General features: G+C 37.5%; 1 protein-coding gene across 2 annotated transcripts in view; it reads left to right on the top strand.

The window, feature by feature from the left end:
• Positions 1 to 22,889, top strand: part of sez6b (seizure related 6 homolog b) — a 266,490-nt gene that overhangs the window by 92,743 nt on the left and 150,858 nt on the right. Inside the window, exon 2 of one of the 2 annotated variants that reach the window (XM_044353825.1) lies at positions 12,736 to 13,005. The exons of the other annotated variant lie outside the window; for it this stretch is intronic. The gene's annotated coding sequence lies outside the window, so the exon portion shown is untranslated. The remainder of the gene's footprint in view (positions 1 to 12,735; positions 13,006 to 22,889) is intronic. 2 annotated transcript variants of the gene reach the window in all.

The following is a 22,889-nucleotide window of genomic DNA, read 5'->3' as shown; positions in this document are numbered from 1 at the left end:
CTAATCTGTGTATCCACTCTTTACTCATTGGTTTTCAGCCAGATTGTGATCAGAAAACACTCATGCAGGTGAATCACTCAGTAACATATAGGCTTTGATGATTCCAAGCCCACGGGTCCTCTGAAGGACCCCATTTCAGCTGCTAATGGTACAGAGAAATGGGTTTCAGGCATAGCAGATAGTATCTTTGTGTTTTTGTCTGTGAGAGATGAAAGGAGGCCAGGCTCCATATACAGTATGTGGCTGTGAAGATTGCGACTCGCTGCCTTTCTCATCTTCACCCCATTCTACAGAATTAATGACAGCAGCTCTATCATGCTATGGACCGGAGGGTGGAGAGACAGTGGGGGTTGTGAATGAAGGAAGGGGGATTACTGTATTGAATTCCCCAAATGGAATTTTGTTCCTTTTTTTTTTTTTGGAATAACTTGGAGGGTTTTCTCTCTCTGTACACTGTTGTGTCCTTCACTTCCCTCTGTTTCCAAACTCTGTCCACCCAAATCCTTTTCCTTTTGTTCTAAAGATTGTTCTTGCTTTTGCATTTTTTAATTATTTTACAGCAGACAGTGGAAAGTGGCAGGAGAGATAGGAGAATGAAGAGGACACAACAGCAGAGGTCTCAGTCCAGATTCACACTGACATTCAAACAGGCTTTGAAGTTGTTTGTTGTTGCCGTGTTTTGTGCATATGGTATATTTAAGGAGTGCTGCGGCAATAATGGATCTAAATGCTGACTGGCATTTGAGTCACTGGACAGCTTACAGAACTTTGTATTTGGCTGCATTAGAATTTATTGAAATTAGTTATCAGTTTTTTAAAATTATTATTAGTGTGGATGTGGTCAGATGTGATTCCTGTTGTAAAATAATAAATAGCGGGAATAATAAAATAATATATTTAAATATTTTTTTATATAAAAAAAATGAATATATATCAAAAATATCTGAGGTATGCTTTAACATAATTTCACTCAAGTGTCCTTGAGTAATCTTTATTAAGATGTCAAATCCCTTCCAGCTCCAGCTGTGCTTTTCTGTAGCTGACCTCCCCATACAGGATGGAGGTCATTTATATGAAAGGACCCTCACAGAAATGGAGTAGTCCACAATGTTGAGTCTAGTATTCGCTGTGTTCACTGCTGTGGAAGCAACTCCAGACTTCACTGTTAGAATTTGAATCATCATGTTCTCTGGAGAGATATTTCCCAATGGTACTATTGACCACCTTTCCATGTGGATTAACCACATGGAAAGTAAATTGGAAAATGGCATGGGCTAAATGTGGGTTAAGTAAGCCAGGGCTAGAACTGAGCTCATATGTAATCCATATGGGTTCAGTATTATGGCTCCTTACTACTGTATATGAGAATCTTATTGATTTTTTGCGGGTGAAAGGAAATTAGGTGCTGGGCAGGTGGTGTAGCGCAGTGTTAGTGCTACAAATTAGGTTGATAAGAACGCTCTGACTGAACCAAAAAAGTAAAGTTGTAGGCCACAAAACCAGAACACTGCTAAAAGAAGCTAAAATGTCCTGTAGCTGCAGAGTTGGTGATAATGCTCTGTGGGTTCAGCACTATGAGCAACTCTTACATTACGCTCACATTTTTTCTATTGTTGATATAAAAATATGAATCAGCGCAGCTATAAATTAGATCAATAAGTTGAAGGGCAGGGAACCAGAATGTTCAATACTAACTGACCTGTCCATCAAAATTCTGTCCTCATTGTTAGTCAAATAATATCATTTAAATATATATAATAAATGCAAATATGAATGTAAATTGATGCTGGGAATGATGTTGCTCTTCTCTCTTGCAAATCAGATTTGTAATTTTAGCCTGTTAAGACAGATTGTCCAGCACAACTTTTCTTTTCAGGTTTCCATTTTTGTTATTTGGCAACTACCCAGTAATAGACTAAGTGCAAAGGTTTGACTTGAGAAAATGTCACTTTACTGGTTGGCTGGTTGGCTGGGAAATACAGTCTACATTTTTCTTCTTTGAGTTTGATCTCCTATGGTGTTAACTATCTGTTTGTGTGTCCACATACATTACAATGGACAAAGATTTGGTATAGATCCAACTCCAGGACGTAGTCCTATATACACATTGAAGCACAGGAGTTTGATTATTAATGGAATTTATTAGGTGCAGGGAGCATTTTAAAAAAAATACAAGTTGTGTCTTTATTAGCCATGTTCCGGTGCCCACGGGGGAATGGCTGTTTCCCCCGCTTGAAAACCCAACCGACCAATCAGCTACCAAGAGACATCCATTAAAAACAGTGACACAAAAGTATCCACAAAAATGTTGACAGGTGTGGAACAAATTGATACAGCTGTACAGGTTGTTGTCAACTTGCAGAAATAAAACCCCTTAAAGTTGCACTATAAAAACAATTGCTAAATAACTTGAGTATGCGCAGTGTGACAAAAAAAATCACTCACAGTAACAAATGCATAACAATTTGCAGAAAACAGGAACAAGAAAACAGCTACAGTTTCCTTCAACTCTATGAATGTTGTAGCATCTTCCAGTTGGTTTGCGTTTCATGATCCACAACTGTGCAGTGTGGCTCACTATCACAACTTTAATTGGCCTTTTTTCCGGCAGCAGCATGCAGTGCTGCTTTCAGTGAAAAAGCTCTGATAAAACCACTTTACACACAAACAGCAGACAAAGTTACATCTAGCTGCTAAAGACCCACTTGTATCCTTCATTTGGTGAAAACTAAAACAGAGCTAGAAGGAGAGTGAATACTGGATGTATCTTAGTCAGGTTGTCAGAAACACAACTCCAAATGAATGCTTATGTTACTTTGTGGTAGCTAGATGTGTAAATAGGCAATTGTTTGCCATACTAACATTATAAGCTATTTATACATTATACATTATTACATTTACATATTATATGTTGAACTTTTGTATGATGTTCTGTTTGTGAAGTTCTGTCCCCAACTAGCCAAAAAAAACAAAAACAAAAAAAAAAACCCAGCTTTTTTTTTGCTTGTTTTTTCCTTCATTTATAAGCTTACTAGTGCAGTGCCCGTTCAAAACGTGCCTATTTGGAATGGGCTGATTTCTCAATACCCAGTGAGATTTGTGCCCTTCCCCCTAACGCCTCTCATGCAGACTATTGGTAGACACTGCAATTTACCAATGCTCCCTAAACACCTCATATGCAGGCTATCAATAGACGCTATAATTTACCCATGTTCCCTAAAAACCTCACATGCTGAAGCTGATCAAATGAACTGTAGTGCCTGTTCAAAACATGCCTGAAACATCCTGCACCTGCCCTATGTTTTGAACATACATACAAAGTTCCTGCGTGTGAGGAACAGGAGTAGATCATAACTCTCTAAACTTTTTCAATTCATTCTCTATGGTAGTTCTTATCACTACGGATGTAATCCTACCTCCGACCACAATGTGGGTTGCAATGGCAGAGTGGCGCTGTCCATATTTCTGCTCGTTGACTCCACGGGCAGAAGAAGAAGCAAATCAAGGTTGTAGAGGCAACGTTGTTTATGGGGTATTTTTATATATATCTTGAGAACTGCTCATCCAAACAACTTTACACATCGACATTGCACTTCCTCGTTTCCCCAGCAATCCACCTGCCGGGTATGAAGTAGATCAGACAAATGGTTCTCGAGATACGCAAAGGACAAACCCACATGCATACATACATACATACGTACATACAGACAGACAGACAGACAGAGATTCTTTGTTTTATATAGAGAGATGTGTCACTATATGTGTCAGCCAGGCTGCTGTATGTCGTATTTTTCAGTACAAGTTAGGCTATTCAGAAAACCATCATTTTTCATGTGAGTAGTACTATACATGCTCTAGGAGACTTTTTTACGGAAAAAAACCCCAAAAATCTAAATTTAAATTTTGTAATTTTTTGTCTTCACATCTAGACGTTTTCAGTCCATCACAAATATCCATATATAAATGATTGGAGGAGATTGTCAGGGTTCCAGGGATATAAGAACCATGTTGATAAGACATTCTGAGCTTCAGTAATGTCAAAAATGTATTGATGGAGCCAAAAGAACAAAATACAGAAACCCCATATTCACTGATTTGATCACTCTGATTGTTTTGCTGATTGTAATTGTTCTGTATCAGACAGCATGATTAATGATTGTTGTTTACATTATGCTGAATTTTCTCAACATGTGGTTTACGCACAGGCACAGATGTAGCTGTAAAAAGACTAAATTACTTTTAATGGAGAAAAGGTCAGAAATGTGATGATTATGAATCGAGATCTCAAGTTATAAGTAATGTTGTTTTCTATGATATCAAAATGGATTTACTTATGCTGATCCATTATAGATGATGGAGAAACAACAATCTTTGTAAAAAAGTGGATTGTTCTGAATTTGACAGTGTGTGTTTGATGTCTCTGCATTCTGGTTTGACAGATTTATGATTTTTGAGATTAAAGGGTCCAAATTATGCTGCTATACAATTAGATATACTTTATTGTACCCTTACGGATATGTATGTTATATAAGGGATATAAATGGTCACATGTTCTGCGATTGTCATGAAAGACTATTGCTTCTAGCAATGGCTACCACAACTTCCATATCTACTGAAAATTATGTTGGTGGTATAGATACAGTATATGATGTACCACTGATTGGGTAGGGCAACATAACATAAACACAGCGAATGTCAGGCTGAAAGATCATAGGAGTGAGAGTCAAAATCTGATGACTATAATACATATTTATTGACTTGTCCTTGCACTTAGCCACAGGCTAAGGCACAGAAGTGAAATCCCTGCATATTTATTTTATACTATTTTACTATTTGGATTTATATGACCAATGAGACCTTTTATCCGATCTCAGTTCCTGAGGATGATGGCCATTAGAGCAATGCCACTCCAATATTCATGATTACAACAGTGAAAGTGTGTCTTGTACGGGCTGTGATGAGTTTACTGTGTATGTGTGTGTGTGTGTGTGTGTGTCTGTGGTATGTGTGAGTCTAGTAATCCATCACGTTTGCCTGGCAGAAAGCAGCCAAGGTGGTGAAGTGCTTGATCTTCCCCAAAGCTGCCAGCTGCTGATAGGTCCCATCTCAGCACACCACCCCCCATATTTCTTCATCTAATTGGATTGCAGCTTGTCAGCGTCTCATTTGTATACGGCCACCACCTCCTCCACATTTACAGGTTTCTGCCACTGATTACTTAGCTGGAGGCTTCCCGACACAGCCTAAGTAATGACTTTGCTTCCTAATTTTTCCCATCCATTCATATTTGTCTCTTTCTTGTCTTGTCCTCCATCTCAGTCTCTGTCTGTATCTATCTACCTTTCCTCTTCCTGCTGGTTGTTTTCTCTTGCAGCCTGTCTCTCTTTCTCACCCTTTCTCCATCCCCTCCAGCCTCTGATGAAGTCAAATTGTCTCTGTCCGTCCGCCACTGAGGCTGCACACTGTTTTTTTGTGGCAGTCTGTCAGCAGGGAACATCTTGTTCAGTTATGGTATTGGATCTCAGGACTGATGGAGACAGTAGGTGGACAGATCCAAGGTGACAGATGGACTGTAGCTGCTGGACACTGGCAGTACAGTGCAGTGGAGCTGACAGACTGGCAGCAGATCCTGTGCAGCCCACCAGACAGTCTGAGTGAGGGGGAGTTTACATCAGAAGGCCGGATCAGAAGTTTGACGAATATGAACTCATTGAGAGCTGTCAAACCACAGTCAGGATAAATGTTTCTGTCAGTGGTGATGTTTGTGTGTACAGTAACTTAGTAACCAGTTGCTGTCAAAGAAAACATACCTGTCCTATTAACCTACATGGCAGTCAGCCTCATATGAATGACTTACATTCATACTCATCAGAACATACTGTTTTGATGTCGGATATTAAACATAGTCAAAATTGTAAAATATGAGGTTAACATATGTACAAATGCCCCCTGCTAGTCAAAAGCCAACGCTTCGTTTGCAAGGTTTTTTCTACCTTACCAACGAGCTGATGTCAGCTCATTGCGCATGCCCATAAATGGCTGTCCATTCTGTAGCCTTAGTTGCTAGGGTTGCTACAGTTGTGTGTGTTGTCTACTCTCATATTTCAGATCAGATTCTGGATAAAACATGTATGTATGGATTTGAGAAGTTGACATTTCAACTAAAGAACGAGAAAAAGAAGTGAAATCCTACTATTATAGTTTTTTTGACATAGCCCCCTGAGCCACTGGAAGTCGGCTGAGATGCAGCCTCTGGAAGCTGGCCAATCAGACAAGCTTTCAAGAAAGATGGAGAGTGAATGAGAGAGAGAGAGAGCATGAAAATAAACGTTGATTTGATGATTCTTCCATAGCAGTTACGTTCTAAAGCAGAAAAACAAGCCATCAAACACTCATCAGATCATTTACTGTGGAGACAGACATTCTTAGTTTCAGTATCTTCTTCCACCTCTGCATCTCTCCTGTACTTTCATGACATAAAACTCAAACATCAGTCATGCAACAGTAAAGACAAAGAACAAAACAATGTCTGACAGTGCAACCCTGTCTCCTTACAGTTATAATCACAACAAATTCATATTGAAGGAAACGCTGGCCGAGTGTTGTTTTCACAATGAGAAATGTTGTTAATTAACAAATTTGGCAAGTTGCAAAAATGTTGATGTTGGACGTATAAGTAAAATGTGCAGTGAGAACGTATTTCATTTTTTTCCCACCAAAATATCCCATCTTGCTGTACAATATCCCCTGTTAGTAACAACAGTATTATTAAATGTTTCTATGGTTGTGTTTAGACACTGGCAGCACTTGGTTAAGGTTAGGGAAAGATCATGGTCTTGATTTAATATATATATATATATATATATATACACACACACACACACACACACACATACACACACACAAAATCACTGTAAATATACACATAAAACAGAAAAATTAGACTTGAAGTTTAAAAATACTCTTTGAATTGCAATTATACACATAAAGCAAGAGTAAAATGTGAGCTGTTAAGTGGCTTGTATTGGTTAAATAGAAGCTTATCTGTTCTGTCATAAGTGTGAGATAGACAATGAAAAACAAGCTGTTTGTGTTGTAACCTCTTGTGTGAAAACTGCGTTTCATATGCTGCCGTTGTTTTTTAATCAATCAAAATCATCGGTTCAATTAGCTTAATCTTCACAGTTCTTCAAATGCGGTAGAAGCAGAAACTTGAGTGTACAAAAGGGACTTTTAGTCCCTACTTAAGTTCCTGAGTTCCAGAGATCCTGGAACTATTTGGTCTGAAAGGGCTATGACTTTTGAGACAGTCAACAACAGTGTGCCTTTACAGAATCAGTATACTCTGGTTAGACCTTACTGTCAACTCTTTTCCTAGGAACTGTTTCTTTAATACAAACTATTTCTAGTAAATCTGTTCAAATATGACTATATAAAAAAGAAAATCTATAATTTTTTGCTGTTACTATAATTACTACTATCACTATAATTTGGGTGAACTGACCCTTTAACAACACTTTAATCACATTTTAGCTCCCATATGAGCAAACTTTACCAATGAATTGACAAAACAGTCCCTCAAGTTACACTTCTTCATTCCACTAACCTTTTCCAGAGCTTTCAACCATATCCCAGGGTCTTCATTTGCACGTGGAGTTTGGTCAGTTGTCATGAGGATGGATCATGAGGATGAACAACAACTGAGCAAACTTCCTCAGCTGATGAAGACTCTTTTATAATTATAAGAGTGTATTTGTTGTAAGTGTGTGCTACCTTGGTCCAGGCCTCCATTGGGAAAATAGCTTTTCAGTCAGATAATAGCTAGAGCTCAACACAATGTTTTTCTAGACTTTCTAGACTCAGCCAAACACACTGCAAAATAATGAGGTTGCTGAGATGGTCAAAGCCAAAAGTGAGGACAGTGCAGGCCTGATGCATTCATCATGCTCATTGATATCATTAATATTACTATTTTCAGCTATTGATATATATTCACTAAATGGTAAATATACGTAAAATGATATAAAATGATCAAACTGAGTTTTGTGTTTGACAAGTATAAAACATTTAGCCCCATGTAAGCCAGAATTTTGAACTGGTAAGTTACTGTAGTTATAATATTTTTATACATCATCACTGTTGGGAAACATTTCATGAAATGGAAGATTCTGTGTCTGGAACCTCAGTACTTTTTTGGTACCAACTGAAATGTGTCTATTGCATATCTGTCAAGGAGAGAAAACATATTATTCACTTCACTATCATTCACAAACCAATCTGATTTACTTATTTTTGATCATATCATTCCTGATTTAAATGATACATTTACAAATTTAAACAGTTTATGAACCTAAAAACCTAACATCAAACATAATGAAATTACTCTCAATGATCATACAATCTGCAGTACCTTTGAAGATTGATACATTTTTCGTAATTAGATTAGGCTGTCAACCAGCTGGCAGAGTCTGGACAGCCAGACAGCACAGAGAACTGTGCGTCCTGTGTGCAGTCAGTCATTGGTGGAGCAGTCTGTCAATCCTATCTAACCCAGTAAATACCACATGTGATTGGACTGTACTTCAGCCCCTGCCTCCAGGATCCTGGCTTTTTTTTTCCAGACCCTCTGTTTCAGCTGAGAAACAATGCTGCCAAAAATCACATGATTCGCAAGCTCACAACTGTGTGGTCAGATCTCTGAAAAGTGAGTGTTATAAACTTAGCTCTGAAAGAACAGTCCGCAATACGAGTGCAAAATACATCCACAAAAGTTTCAAAATAAAGATTTGCCCTTTCAAAACTCAAGTTTCAACATTTGAAACTTTTTTCCCAATATATGTGCACCAGTTTTCAGATCACCGTTTACAAGATTTCAAGCCTGGAAAACAAACTAATACACCGGGAGAACAGTGACAAATCTGAAGCTCTGGAAATTTGTTGGAAGAAACACTAAAAAACAGTGCTGCAGTTGTGAATTCAAATACAAGATCTGAATTTTCTTTTCAGCTTATAAAAACATTATGCGAGCCTTGAAAATTTAGTTTCAAAGTTGTAAAACTTTTCTTTATTAGATTTCAAGCTTTCAAACTCTGAGTTTCAACTTTTTTTCAGTTTCAAAAGATGGCATGATATTCATCCCATTAGGTATCAGGTATCATTTTAGAAAACGTAGCTACTGTATCCACACTGGTATTAAACAAATTTCAAATGAAGCTAGCTACTGACATGATTTCTGTTTTTCTGTTCAACTAAAGCTAAAAAACAACAAAACCAAAAACCAAACTGTCAGACACAGATGATTATTCAAAGCAGAGTATTTTTATGTCTTAAAACATGTTGAGGGAGTTCAACTTGACCTTCAGATGGCACACAAAGGCTTTTAACCACATAGACACTAATGAATAAAATTACAGTCATGGAACAAACATGACACTCAGGTAGTTACTCATGAATCCATAAATATATGCTTTTTGTACATAGATGTTACACTTTGCAGCACCGTTCTCCTGGAGTCTACATATAATTATCTAAGTGCATAATTTCAACAATACATATACAATAGGGCTACCTGTGTTTTGTAGAGACTTAAATGTCGGGGTTTGCAGAGGTGTTAAACAAACCTGTAGCTTGTGTTTAAACAGGTTAATAGTGCTTCTTCAGGTTTGCTGAAGACTGTTAGAATAGAATTCCTCCTTGTTATCTCAGCACGCAGACTGGCAATGGCCACTTCTGTTTTACTTCACCAGCGTTAACAATGTACACCTGTGTGCTTGCCACAACATCCAGTTATCAATCTGTTCCCAGTTAGCATTCAGTCATTTCCACAGGTCAGAATGAATTTACGCTAGGTCAGACGTATCTAGAAGAGAGCATTGCATTCTGTTGTCTCAGCAAGTACTTTTCCTCTAAATCACAGTTCCTGGCATTGCTGAGGCGTAAGGCTGCCAAACAATTTCCATTTGCCGCTGTTTGATAGGTGGATCCAGGCTTCTCTCTAGGGCTGTTTTGTTTTTTTTTTTTACATTAATTTGTTTGCCATCCGTGGCGGGGAAAGTGACAGCCGCCAGAACCTGAGCTGAGTCTGAATCCTCACTGATTATTGCTACACTTAGAGCAAGAGCAGGGTCCCTGTCTCTCAGCGGTTTTGGCACAAGCAGCGAGCAAAATCAAATGCAATAAAAGCATGTCTGGATTAGAGCTTGTTAAGCGAGAGAAGAGCCTTTAATTGCTCGGGCTTTGTACAGCTTCACAAAGAGCCGGCATTGCTAATCTGTAGCTCAAGGGTGAATGTTTGTGACGAAACAAGCAAAGATGCAAAGTGTGGTGGAGGGAAAAGAAAGGCATAGCAGGAGGGAGGATTTTGAACAGAGTTGGTGACAAAGATACACAGTTTCAATTAGCTGCTGGCAGATTATTTTATTTTTTTCATTATTACATGAGTCTGCGAGTTTCAGTCATACTGCCTTGATTACACATCCATGTGGACTCCAGCTCTTAAAAGGATGGTTCCGGTTTATTTCAATTCTGGACTTATTTTCATCATTTTGGCTGTTGTTTCTATCGGGTTTTAATAACATTTTACTCACCACAGCAAGAGCAGAGATCTGGGAAGGTGGTCACATTACTACAACAGAGTCAAGGATGGCAAGAAACACAGGTTAGACAAATTGACTTTGTGTTTCAGCTTTGACCTACTGTACTCACTATAGCTGTGCTCATACAGTGTTCCTGTGCAGTGAGGGATTCTTACTGACATTTCAGGCTCACTTTCAGTTTTACCTCTAAATGAAATGGTTTAGAATCTGGCTGAATGCTGGTGTTTCTTGCCCTGTTGGACTTTGTACATAAATCATCATGGTGACATCGCTACAACAGAGTTAAGCAAATATCTTTCAGCATAGATGGATTCTCCCATGGGTGAAGAGGGACTCACCTTCCTGGGAGTTACCAATGTGGTCCACCCATGTGGGGTGGTTGAGAGGTGGAGGTGGCAAGCCCCTCATGTGCAAAGCTTTTACATTTTATTTATTTATTTTTTTTTTTATTTTAAATACTATATATTTATTACAATTGATTTCTATTAAACACAAAAACACATTCAGTGATTGAATGATGATTGAAAAACAACTAAATATTCTAGTTCCTGAAAAAAAAACTTGTAACTGGACTCTGAAGTCAAACTGTCTGTAACTGCTAGACAGTCCATCAGAAACTCTGCTATTTCAAACATTTACTTGACACAGCAGACGGCTAATCAGCCAGCTAGTGAAAAAAAAAAGAAAATTGGAGAAAACCCTCATTTTAAGTTGTCAAACTCGATCTCGACAGTTTCGTTTCGTCGGATTTTGACACTGAATTGTTTGCACTGATCACCTGCACAGAATATATTTGTTATTGTAGCACTTAGCTGCAGCCCGCTATGTGCTTTTATTCTTTTTGAATCAGTATTTTATCTGCACCAATTTTTTTTGTCCACATTATCACAGTGTGTTAAACACTGCAGAACTTGGCCAGACTGTCTGCACCAGAGTCAACTCACAGTAATCAGCCCAGAATGGAACCAAGTCCCCAGCATTTTTCCCAAACCTCCCAATTACCACTTCACCTCTGGGTTTCCCCATAAATTGGGTTGATCCTTTTTGAAAAATAATGTTACCAGCCACTGTTGTCTACCTCTGATAATAGTGAGGTCACCTCTGTATACATGTTTAACATCTTTTTGTACTTATATCAACTAAAACATTAATTTATATAACTAAAGTATATGGTCCAAACTCTTGAGGAAGCAAAAATCAATTTATTATACTATATAATGAAATGAACATGATTTTTCTGATGATATTTGTTTCTCAAATGTGTGTAAAATAAAACCATAAATAACATTTCATATCTTGCACTTTCCACCATTCCGTTTCATTCAAACATTCATTTTTTCTCTTCACATAGTATTGATGAGTAATCCTAAAACCAACTTAAATTGTCTCATTTATAATCAATACATACTTTTAAGTTTAAAAATGAAATTTCAAGAATTGGAATATTCACAAAATGATGAGAAAATATTGGCTACAGGCAAGTGTGATCATAGCCGGCTCAAGGCCTAAAGCAAACTAAAGTGTCTGTTGAAATGATTTTCATTCTTTCTGTGAGTTTAACTGTAGTTGCTGTTTGTTGCTGTCAGTAATGTCATCTTTCAGTAAGGGTTAGAATAATATGGGGTGGCTGTGGCTCAGGAGGTAGAGCAGGTCATCCACTGATTGAAAGATCGGCGGTTCGATTCCCGGCTCCTCCAGTCCGTGTGTCAATGTGTCCTTGGGCAAGATACTTAACCCCAAATTGCTCCTGATGGCACAGCCATCCTGATGGGCAGGTTGGGACCTTGCATGGTAGCCTCTGTACCCATTCAGTGTATGAATGGGTGAATGTGATTTGTAATGTAAAAGTGCTTTGAGTGGTCAGAAGACTAGAAAGGCGCTATACAAGTACAGTCCATTTACAATACAATTCAAACTGTTTTTAATTGTACTCAGTGCTGTTGCCGGAGTGCATTGATACTAGTCTTGAAACCGCAGATCAGTCAAACTCTACATGTGAAATTTACTATCAGATATCTCCCACTATGCCTCCCCGCACTGTCATATGCATGCATATACCGTCTCCATATAAGCGTTGAGGTGTAGTGGATGCCCGCTGCACACATTCACACGTGCCACTGCTCCTCTTGTCTGCTCCCAGGAAAACAGGCCAGACAGCCTCCTGGCACAGAGCATCACTTGTCTTCTCTCTGAGCTGCAGATCAATGCATCTGCACTGATATGGGCTGGAGCTGCCTATTGATCCACTCCACCTCGTCTTTGTCCTCGGTCATTATGGAGATGAGACAGTGACCTTTTCCAGAGGTGTCAGAGTGGAAAGGAGACTGTTTAACAGCTCTCAGGAGAATAAGGCCTGCAGGCACTGAGATTCTGCCTCATAGCACCAAGACAGCCAACACCAACCAGCAGGGTAATCTCTATCATGATTGTGGTGTTGTGGTATTCATAGCATTTCTTGATTTGGTGATGTTTGTGCTTTAACTCTTGTGTGTGCTTTGTCCTTAGGAGCCACCATATAATAGCAGAGGAAATGATGGTGCAATGCATAAATGAAAGTGCAGTTACCATATTATAAATAAAAAGAAACAAAAACTGTACCAAAAGGCGTATCAGTGTAAATAATAATACAATAATTACAAATAAGCAGAGAAATAAAGAGTACAAATGGGGGAAAAATTAACTGTATTAAGAGGTACATGATAATGTAAAAACACACCATTAGAAGTAAATATATTAAATTTTATGAACTGTTTATGTTTTTAATGTAAAATCTTACTGTGTAAAATAACCAGTATCTACAGCTGTCAGATAAGTGGTTAATGCTTCATATTACTGGTCTGTAATTTTCAAATAATTTCCCTTTTTTTTTTTATTGTTTCCTTAAAGGAACCATGTGATTTTGTAATAATTGTAGGGAAAATATGATTTCCCATAAAAGAAAAGCTTCATTTTAATAAATATTTCCAAATAAATATTAATTAATCATTCATTTATTATTGGAAACCTTTATAATTCTTTATTCATTATATATACTGAATTGTGTAGACATTTTAGGCTTTTTATGGATGTGTACCAATCACACATTGTCTGGCTGCCCTCTATTTAGTTCCAAATCACATAGTTCTTTCCAGGAAACCTCTTGGATAATATTATATCATATATCATTACTGAAATATACCTAAATATTACTTAATATTACAATATATAAATATTACCTGAAATATGAAATGTTATAATGAATTTATCAATATATGTAGTGAAGTAAAAAGTACAATATTTCCTTTTGAGATGTAGTGGTGTAAAGGAAGACGGTTTGCATTTTTTTAAGTGTGTCTTAAAACAACAGTCAGATGTCCATATGAACAGTGAAAGAGGTTTTCCTCACTGTAATAATACTACTAATACTGTTCCTCCTGTTCATACTGACTATTAAAAGATCCCCTTCAAATGTGCTTTCAGTGTAAGTGATGGAGGCCAAAATCCACAGTGTGTCCACAGTGTGTCATTTTTATGCAAAAATGCACCTAAAAGTTGATGTGAAGCTGATATGAGGCTTCATCAGTCTGAGTTAGTCATATCAAGCGGATATCTGACACATTTACAGTCTTTTTAGCATCAAATTCCCTCTGTTTCCTCAGACAGTGTTGAGCTGTGGTGGAAGTATAGTAACAAAAAGAACAAGAACAATTAAATACATTTTTTTCACAGAAGGAGGACTGTGGATTTTTTCATTGTAAGTGCATTGTGAAGGGATCTTCCAATGGTCAGTATGAACAGGAGGAATTATTACAACAAGAAAACATGTTTCAATGTTCATTTGGGCTCCTTACTGTTATTTTTAATACAGACCTGATAAACTGTGAACCTTTCCTTTAAGTATTTAAGTAAATGCGCTTACGTCATAGCACTGTCAGTATTACTAGTTGTAATTATACTAATAGCATTTATGGCAGTGGTAAAAGCAGTGGTAGGGGCAGTAGGACTCTAGATGTATTAATTACTTTAATGAGAAGTTTTTCATATCATTTTAAGTAGATATTAACTTAAATTGAACAAGTAGCCATTTAATATTCTAAATATAAAACATGTGATCCAAAACACCACTCAAAGTCTAATCTGAAGTTTTAATTTTTACTTCTCAAACAAGGACAAAGACTCTATGACTAACAGCAAACATTTTTCATTTCATTTACTTGCTGCAGATGTAAGATAAAAGATATTCAGCTTTTTTGTCACTGCTTTTGACTCCTGTAATATTTCTGGTGTTGAGTTTTTCATGAACCACAGGAAGGCAGAGAGGCTTGTGTGTGGATATAATGGTGGCCTACACTCGCTATTATTAAGATTGCATGAATGAGTGTCCCTGGCTGCGGGTGTTAGAAGCAGGATCAATACGGTGAGGGAAATTTTAAAGTGGGTAACATTTTGCTACAGGCAACGCTGGATTAAGAGTCTGGTTTGTATTCAGAGAGTGAGATGGCGGCCTTGCAATCAATTGTGCCTCATATAAAAATCTAAAAACATGCTTCAAATATTCTGTGTTTCTACATGATTTGGTCTAGTTTGTTCTATCATATAATTTCAACTGCAACAGAACCAGGCCTTTATTTGCAACAGGCTTATATTTGTAATTTCCTTGTTTTTTAAGTCTATTTTTCATTGAGCGTTCAAGTTTATTGATGACCTAAATGTAACAAAAGTCAGTCATGGACAGTACAAGTGAGTAAACCCCATCCCCTGATAAAGCCTGTGAGATGTGGTTGAAAGAATGAAAAGGCAAGTAAAGAGGATCTTCAGTAAAGATTTTCTTGGTCAAATCTTTTATAATATTTTAGTTTTTCTGATCTGCTGCTGTTCTAATGTGCTGTTAATGCAAACTCAGCACTGCCTCCATGTGTATCTGTTGCCATGGTGTACATTTCCACAGTAGTTCATTCAGCACTACAACAACCAGGGCCATTGTCCAAACATTGGACATTAGATTGCTCCCATAAATCATGTCCTCTGCATATTTTTGTAGATTATTGATTACTGTACGTGTGTATAGATTTAAAACGTACACATGGTTGGCTTTTTTTTTTAAATATCTTTTAATATCTTTGAATAATTGTAATGTCATCCATGTATCCATATACATACATACACACAAGTATTTATCTGTGGATACATACATTGTATACATACATACATACATTATGTGTGTATGTGTGTCTACTCTTCCTCTGTCCTTTTAGAAATTATTTTGTTAGTCTGAGTTGAAATAATTTCACAAGTTAATTGATGGCCTCATATCTCATTCTCTTAAACCAAGTTTTGTATACGCTGTCTCTTCATTTCTTATTCTATATGTTATTCTCTCCATTTCTGAGATTTCTTGTATTGTTACTTTCCATATTTGAACTGATGGACTTGAGGGTTTTAGCCAATTCCTAGTTATTTGCTTCAGGGCTGCGATTCTGAATGTTCTAAATAGGCACTGGTCTGTTTCCTGCATTAATTCTGGTGGTGATTTTCCAAGAATAATGTGTATTGGGTTGTTTTTTTTCCCATATTGAGAATACCCATGATTCCTGCTATGACTTAATGCCAAAATGATTTTAAAATAGGAAAGAAAAAGAAAACAGGAGTGGTTTGCCTTTGTCTCACCACCTTTTCTCTAGCAGTCTGATTTCATTCATGTGTTAATTTTACAAAGTACATTTGGAGTAATTAAAAAATCTTATAATAAATATAATGTCCATGGAAATTCCCTCCAATATTTAGAATTTGTTGTTTTATGAATTTCTCTGCATACTTGCTTCCATTCTTCTTCATTCAGCTGACCTCCCATTTCGGAAATCCATTTTTGTTGAAAGCTATTATTGGTGTCCATGTTGTTCTCAAGAGTTTTATATATTTTGATTACCTTGTTATGATTTTTAATCAGAAAGCTAATAATTATGATAATTTCCTAATAATTTCTGAGGAATTTTCCTGGAAAGAACTACAGTAACTCACTTGGACTTTAGTTATAGAGTGTGCTTATTTGAGTTACCATCAGTTATTTATTCCCAGTCAATTTTCCCTAAAAGAATTGCTCCAATTAAACAAAATAAAATATAAGAAATACAAATAATGAGAACATTTTAGACTTTCTTTTTAGAGTTGGGGAACTCTTTGAACTTGAGTTCCTGTTTTTCCTCATGAATTCTACTTTGCAGTTTTTTTTTTTAACTAATTGTCAATGAAGCTCACTCAATGCACAGATGTTTTACATTTCAAGCCTTTCAGTGGTGTGAAGTGCAGAATCCCTCCCTCATCTGGTAGCCTTTTAATGTGAAATATACAGGAAGTTTTGAGTTTAGCTGACAGTAGCTTAACAGTGATTGAAAAAGCAAAGAAGACATGACTATTGGTGAATATTTAATTCATTACTTAGTATTTATGTAAAAAAGAGAAAGTGAGAGTAGAAGAGTATGACATGACTCTGTTGTACTGAAGGAAATTAGTGCTGTGGAAATGTGCTTAATTTACCATGTGATCCATCACAGTATTGATAACTCCTCTCAATTTTTCATCTTGATTAGAGACTTTATTTTTCATTCCAGCTATAGACTCTGCCGGTATTTCCACTCTATTCTGTTCGATTCTATTCTATTCAGCTTGCTTTTATTGAGACAAACTAAATATATTAAGTTATTCTTTGCTAGTCTGTATTATCTTTTAAAAGTGCAAAAGCTTCACACACACACACACACACACACACACAGACACACTTGACCTACCACCACCATCGTTACAGCCTGTCAGATGCACATGGCTGTGGCCTGCTGGTATCCTTTCAGTGCTTCCATATCCTCTCTTGTGCTGCATACACATTAAGTGGTCAGCCAATCTGCTGGAGAAGCCGAAATCAAAGAAATTCTATTAAAAGCCACAGAAGGAGTTTGCTTTTCTTCCTCCTTTCATGTCTGTTTTTAGTCCTTCGGCAGCAAGACATCTGCTTGATCCAGACGCTCTTCACTATGGAGACTGTGACTGAATGAGTGCTCTATTTTGTTCATTTGGAAGACAAATAAAAGTAAATACTCCAGCAGGAGAAAATGTGTACAGAGGACGTCCAGACTCCCTTTTTTTTCTAAACAGAACAAAAACATCTTATGTACAATAGATATGAATGCTTATTAAGTCAGAGAGGTGTTTTTAAGTTCCTGGCTGAATGGTACAATGAATGCCTGTGGATCTATAAAGGGTGTTTAAAATTAATCCACTGATCAGGCTGTGGAAGTGGACAGTGATTCCTTTCTTCTGTCTCCTACTGTAAACTCCTCTGAACTTTAATGATTGGGATTTGTATTGGACTCATGGTTTATTCAAAGGAAGTCTTAAATTCTGTTGTGGCTCTTTGACAGCCCAGCGGAAAGACATCAAAGTGTCCCTTAAGGTGCTTTGCCCTTTTTCACATTTTCCCTCTTGTTGCATCACAAAGACTAGAAAACTGCTGGTGAGGTGGAGAGAAAGCAAGAGAAAGCAACAGCACATGCTATATCCTTTGTGGAGAGGAACATTTCACATAGACTGGGGTCTGTGTTAATGTGCTGCTTTGATATAAACTATTCAACTGTCAAACATTTTTTTGCAAAACAAGCAGGCCTTTGGCATCTTGGCAACCAAGTGGCATTAAGGATTATTCTAATAATTTGTATGCAGAGAGCTCATAACCCCAGTGTTTGATATCATGTTAAATAACTGTGGCCTAAGTATCAGCTTCACTTCATTACCTCACTGTGCACAGAAAGCACTGCTCTGTGATACAGCCCAACTTGGACTACAGGACACAGTCATGTGGACAGCCACTCTGCAAAGCAACACAGCTGTTTTTAATCACTGTGGCTGATTAGCCCTCTGCTCAGGTTGATGATGGGAATTGAATGACATCACCAAACTTTATGCACCAATAAGAATTATGAAAGTTCTATAAAAGTATAAATATTTTTATATTGAAACTGTGATTTGAAAGAGTGCAATTTTCAAAGTGCCAAAGTCATGATTTTTATTAAAACTTAAATAATGAAAAACATCTTATAAGTGAAAGTTTAAGGTGGGAAACTGTTGTTCACCAGCTACAATGACAACTGACACTGGTAAATTTACTTGGGTGTAGTTAATTAACATTCATTCTGTCAGTTACCCAAAATAACAAAAAAGAAATTATATACAGTAAAAATCACTGCGTTAAATTTTTACCCAGTTTGGGTCAACATAGTCAGTAAAACTGTCATAAATGTATTGTTACTTGTACAAAATGATGTGCATATGACATTAAAAAGATACAAAGTTATTAACTATCAATAACAAACTGTGACATGTAAGTTTAAAAAGAGAAAAATAGATTAGTTTGGGTAAATAACCCCACAGTAAAATAAAAATTAACACTAAGACTGGTCCAAAACAACCTCTTGGCTTGAGTAGGTTTCATGGTAAAATTTGAACCCAATGATTTTTAGCATGTAGCTGTTGCTGTTGGTTGGTTAATATGCTCTCTCCATGCCTGTGTCTTTATTGACCTTGGCTACAGATGGTCTTGTGGATAAAGAAACAAAAAATAAGGAGTGGGCTGTGTCTTTTTGCTCTTCATAATGCACAGTGAGTATTTTTCTGCATAAATGATGCAGGTGATCATCTCATGTCAGTTTTAAGAAAGTAGTTAGCAAGCAGCTTGCGAATCATCAAGTGTAACACTAAATGACAGACATCTGGTGAACAGAGTTGTTGGGATCTCCCACTTATACCTTGAAGCACATCATATCATCATTTTAAGATTATAACATTAAATCTGAACTCAATCTGGACTTCCAGCAGACCAGCAGTTTTCACCATTACCATAAGCTAACTGATAAAATATGTAACTGTTATCAAATATAACTCCATTTTTAATGTTATTTCATTTCAAGTATGCCACTAATATATCTTACAGTAATAAGCTAAATTCATCAGTTTTTCTTTAGTAAACTAAGCAAGTTCATGTAGATGTTGACTTTTCTCAAACTGACAGATTAAAAAAAAAGAGTCAGGAAAGTGTCAGGACCTGAACAACAAATACATCATTAAATCTAATTCTATTAGAATTATGAGTTTGATTATGTTACAATCATATGTTGTTTAATATATGTAGACCGTAAAAACTGGCCTGTTGTTTAATAGATTGAAAATAATTAGGGTCTAAATCCATCCATTTTCTTTACCGCTTATCTTCTAGAAGGTCGTGGGGGATCTGGAGCCAATCTCAGCTGACATTGGTTGAAAGGCAGGGGACACTCTGGACAGGCCGATCACAGGACTAACATAAAGTATAGAGACAGCCAACCATTCACACCTACGGGCAATTTAGAGTCACCAACCCACATGTTTTTGGTCTGGGGGGAAGCTGGAGTACCCACAGAGAACCCACGCAGGTATAGGGAGAACATGCAAACTCCCAGCCAGCCGTTGGATTTGAACCTAGAACTCTCTTACTGTTAGGCACCAGTGCTAACCACTGCACCACCGTGCTGCCAGAGGATTTAAATCACAATCTCAATATTGGTCAGAATAACTGCAATTAGTTATTTACCTCAAATTGATGAACCCCATGTGTTAGGGTTTCCCTCTTCTCCCAGCCTCAGTCTAACAACCTCGCCCACTATACACAGACACATCATTCACACAACTACTTCTGCCACAGCCAAGTTCAACACCATGAATGCTTTTGAGGGCAGACGTTCTTAAAGTGTGCACCGTTATCCTCACTTGCACACTATATCATGCCAGGACTGCGAAGACTCTGAATTGTTGGAGAGAGGTCAGGGATGCAGCCAGGAGGAGGCTATGACTGCTGGGTTTTCACCTCAGTGTCTAGTGTAGCTGTTTAGTACAGGTTGAAACACTCTAGCCTTTAGACGTAGTCTGATAAAGTCTTGGGTAACACTTTAAAGTCCCCTTTTTAGCATTTGTAAGCAGTATACAAACATTTAATAACTGGTTTATAACACATTATAATGTAGTCGTAAGCAGAACTCTTATTATTGCTTTATTATGTCCCTTGATTTTTGAAACCATTGCCACACCCTTGGCGATTGATACATTGTCAAATCTGTTTCCTTAAACAGCATCTGTCATGTTTCATCTACACATCTGATTTACTTTGAGCCAAAGGAACTGACAAAGCACACTGCTCACTCAGTGTACATTACCTTTCCCATCTTCTAGCAGCGGGGTAAAGAGTTTTTTTTTTCCTTGTAGATTTACCTGCCAATGTGTCTGATTTTGTGGAAAGAGCCCTGTGTGTTTGAGAAGCGATGTGCTGGGTGGGAAGTGGCACTGCTACAATAAACCCTGATTGTTTGAAGCAGATAGCTATTAGCCGGCAGAGAGTAGGAGCTATTATGGTGGAAATGAAGCATTGTTAAAGAAACATAAGACTTCCCTGAGCGGATGATAGCCTCCTGAAGGGGTCTCAGATTAGATCTCACAGGTGCACTTGGGAGGGGAGCGCTGATCATTACACTGGGAGAATTATAGCGGCTCATCAAATCTCCTCAGGAATGAATATTAAGTCTTATTACGAGGAGGATAGGGAGGGAAGAAGACACTAATGTGAGCAATTTACAAGAATTGTTTGGGTTGTACCGTTTGGCGTTTTACAAGAGGTTTTCAGTCTGCCAATTGATTCACAGTGGTGTTTCAGCACTAATGCACTGCTCCCACATAAAGAAATGTTGGAAGGAAATATGGGTAAAATTCAGCTTTGAAAGATGGTATGACTTTGCTTTAGGGTGTGCAGAGCTGAGTGAGTGAATGCTCCCGTCTCCATCCAGAAGCATGAGACACGTCCTCTCTGCCTTGATGTCAGAGTGAAGTACAGTGAAGCAGAGCCGTGAACAGGGAGAGATAAAGAGGGTGACTGAATTTCAGATTTATTCTCTGGCTATGAAGTTATACTTTCTGCTGTCAAAATCACTGCAGCTCTGTGAAATAAAACTTAAATTTCCAGACAGAGATGAGTCAGTGACACAGTATTTGAAAATCCAATGGTCTCTGGTGTAGAGGAACGAAGTGGTACAGAAAATATTATATTATGATATTATACTATACACACATGCACAGCTTACAGTGGCATGCAGTAGACATACTGTAAACACTACACAGATGTTAAGACTAGTCATTATAGCAGAGATGATAGATATGTCTAGTCAGTCCCCCCAGTTTTCCACCTGGCAGCAACTGCTAAACTCAACATAAAGTCAGTACTGCACAATATTGTAAATCTCTGCTCTCCACTACAAATACCAAAGCTGGATTACCAACCAGGCAAAGTGGACCCAAGGCCCCAGACTCTCCAAGCCCCTGTTCCCTGTGTGGCAGTTAGTTTGTGTGAATGAAATTTACAAATCTATTGGTAAAATTGAAATGGTAGAGGCCTCAAAGGTGGCTCCCGAACCTAATCTTAAGCCCCTGTCATGTAGACAGAGGTCAATAGGGGCCCACAACTAGTTTTGTGCTCATAGACTAGTCAGCTAAACTCCCCCTAGTCAGTCACAATAGCTCCCTGAGTTTCTCTCTATTTTCACTCTACTATTCTGTTTATTCTGAACTGGCAGTTTATTCAACATTACTTCAATTACATTAATTCAATAAAAAGATATTGAACGGGGAAAATAATTCTCTCTGAGAACTTGTTAGCTCCTTAGCTAAGCTTGGTCGATTCACACATTTTATTCAAAAGATGTACTTTACTCCAACAGTGGAGGTTAAATTAAAGTGAATTGTGCAACACAGCTAATAAGCTACAACAGCTTCCTCTCTGGCTCATCATCCCCTCAAAGGTCAGCATTTTCAAGATGGTTTGCTGTTGATCAATGGCACAAATTTGCATGTCAAAATTCACCATAACTGAACTCAAATTTGAATTAGTGCAGTTTTACTTCACCCTTGCAAGCAAATCCACTGATTGCAGTGATTCCATTTGAATGAATAGAACACAAAGCAAAATTTTGCTGTTTTAAATCCTGGTGTGTCCAGACCTTCAGACATGTTCTGTGACACAACTAATTAAGCATTTATTATATGAAGAACAATCAGTCAGGTTAGCAGAGGCACCAGAAGGGGAGATTGCATCTTCTGTCAGTCAGTCTCTCTAACAGTATCAAAAGAATGAAATGAATACAGTGTAGATTAGAGAAATTCAATACTTATGTTCTTTCAATGGCCAGCTGAAGCTGTGGCTCAGAAAAAATCAAACATAATATCAAGGTACTAGTTTTCTAGTCTTTTGGC

Source organism: Thunnus albacares, chromosome 6 (genome assembly GCF_914725855.1).
Source record: "Thunnus albacares chromosome 6, fThuAlb1.1, whole genome shotgun sequence".
NCBI lineage: Eukaryota > Metazoa > Chordata > Actinopteri > Scombriformes > Scombridae > Thunnus > Thunnus albacares.
The sequence above is the reverse complement of the archived record's forward strand: the minus strand, read 5'-3'. Positions and strand labels throughout refer to the sequence as shown.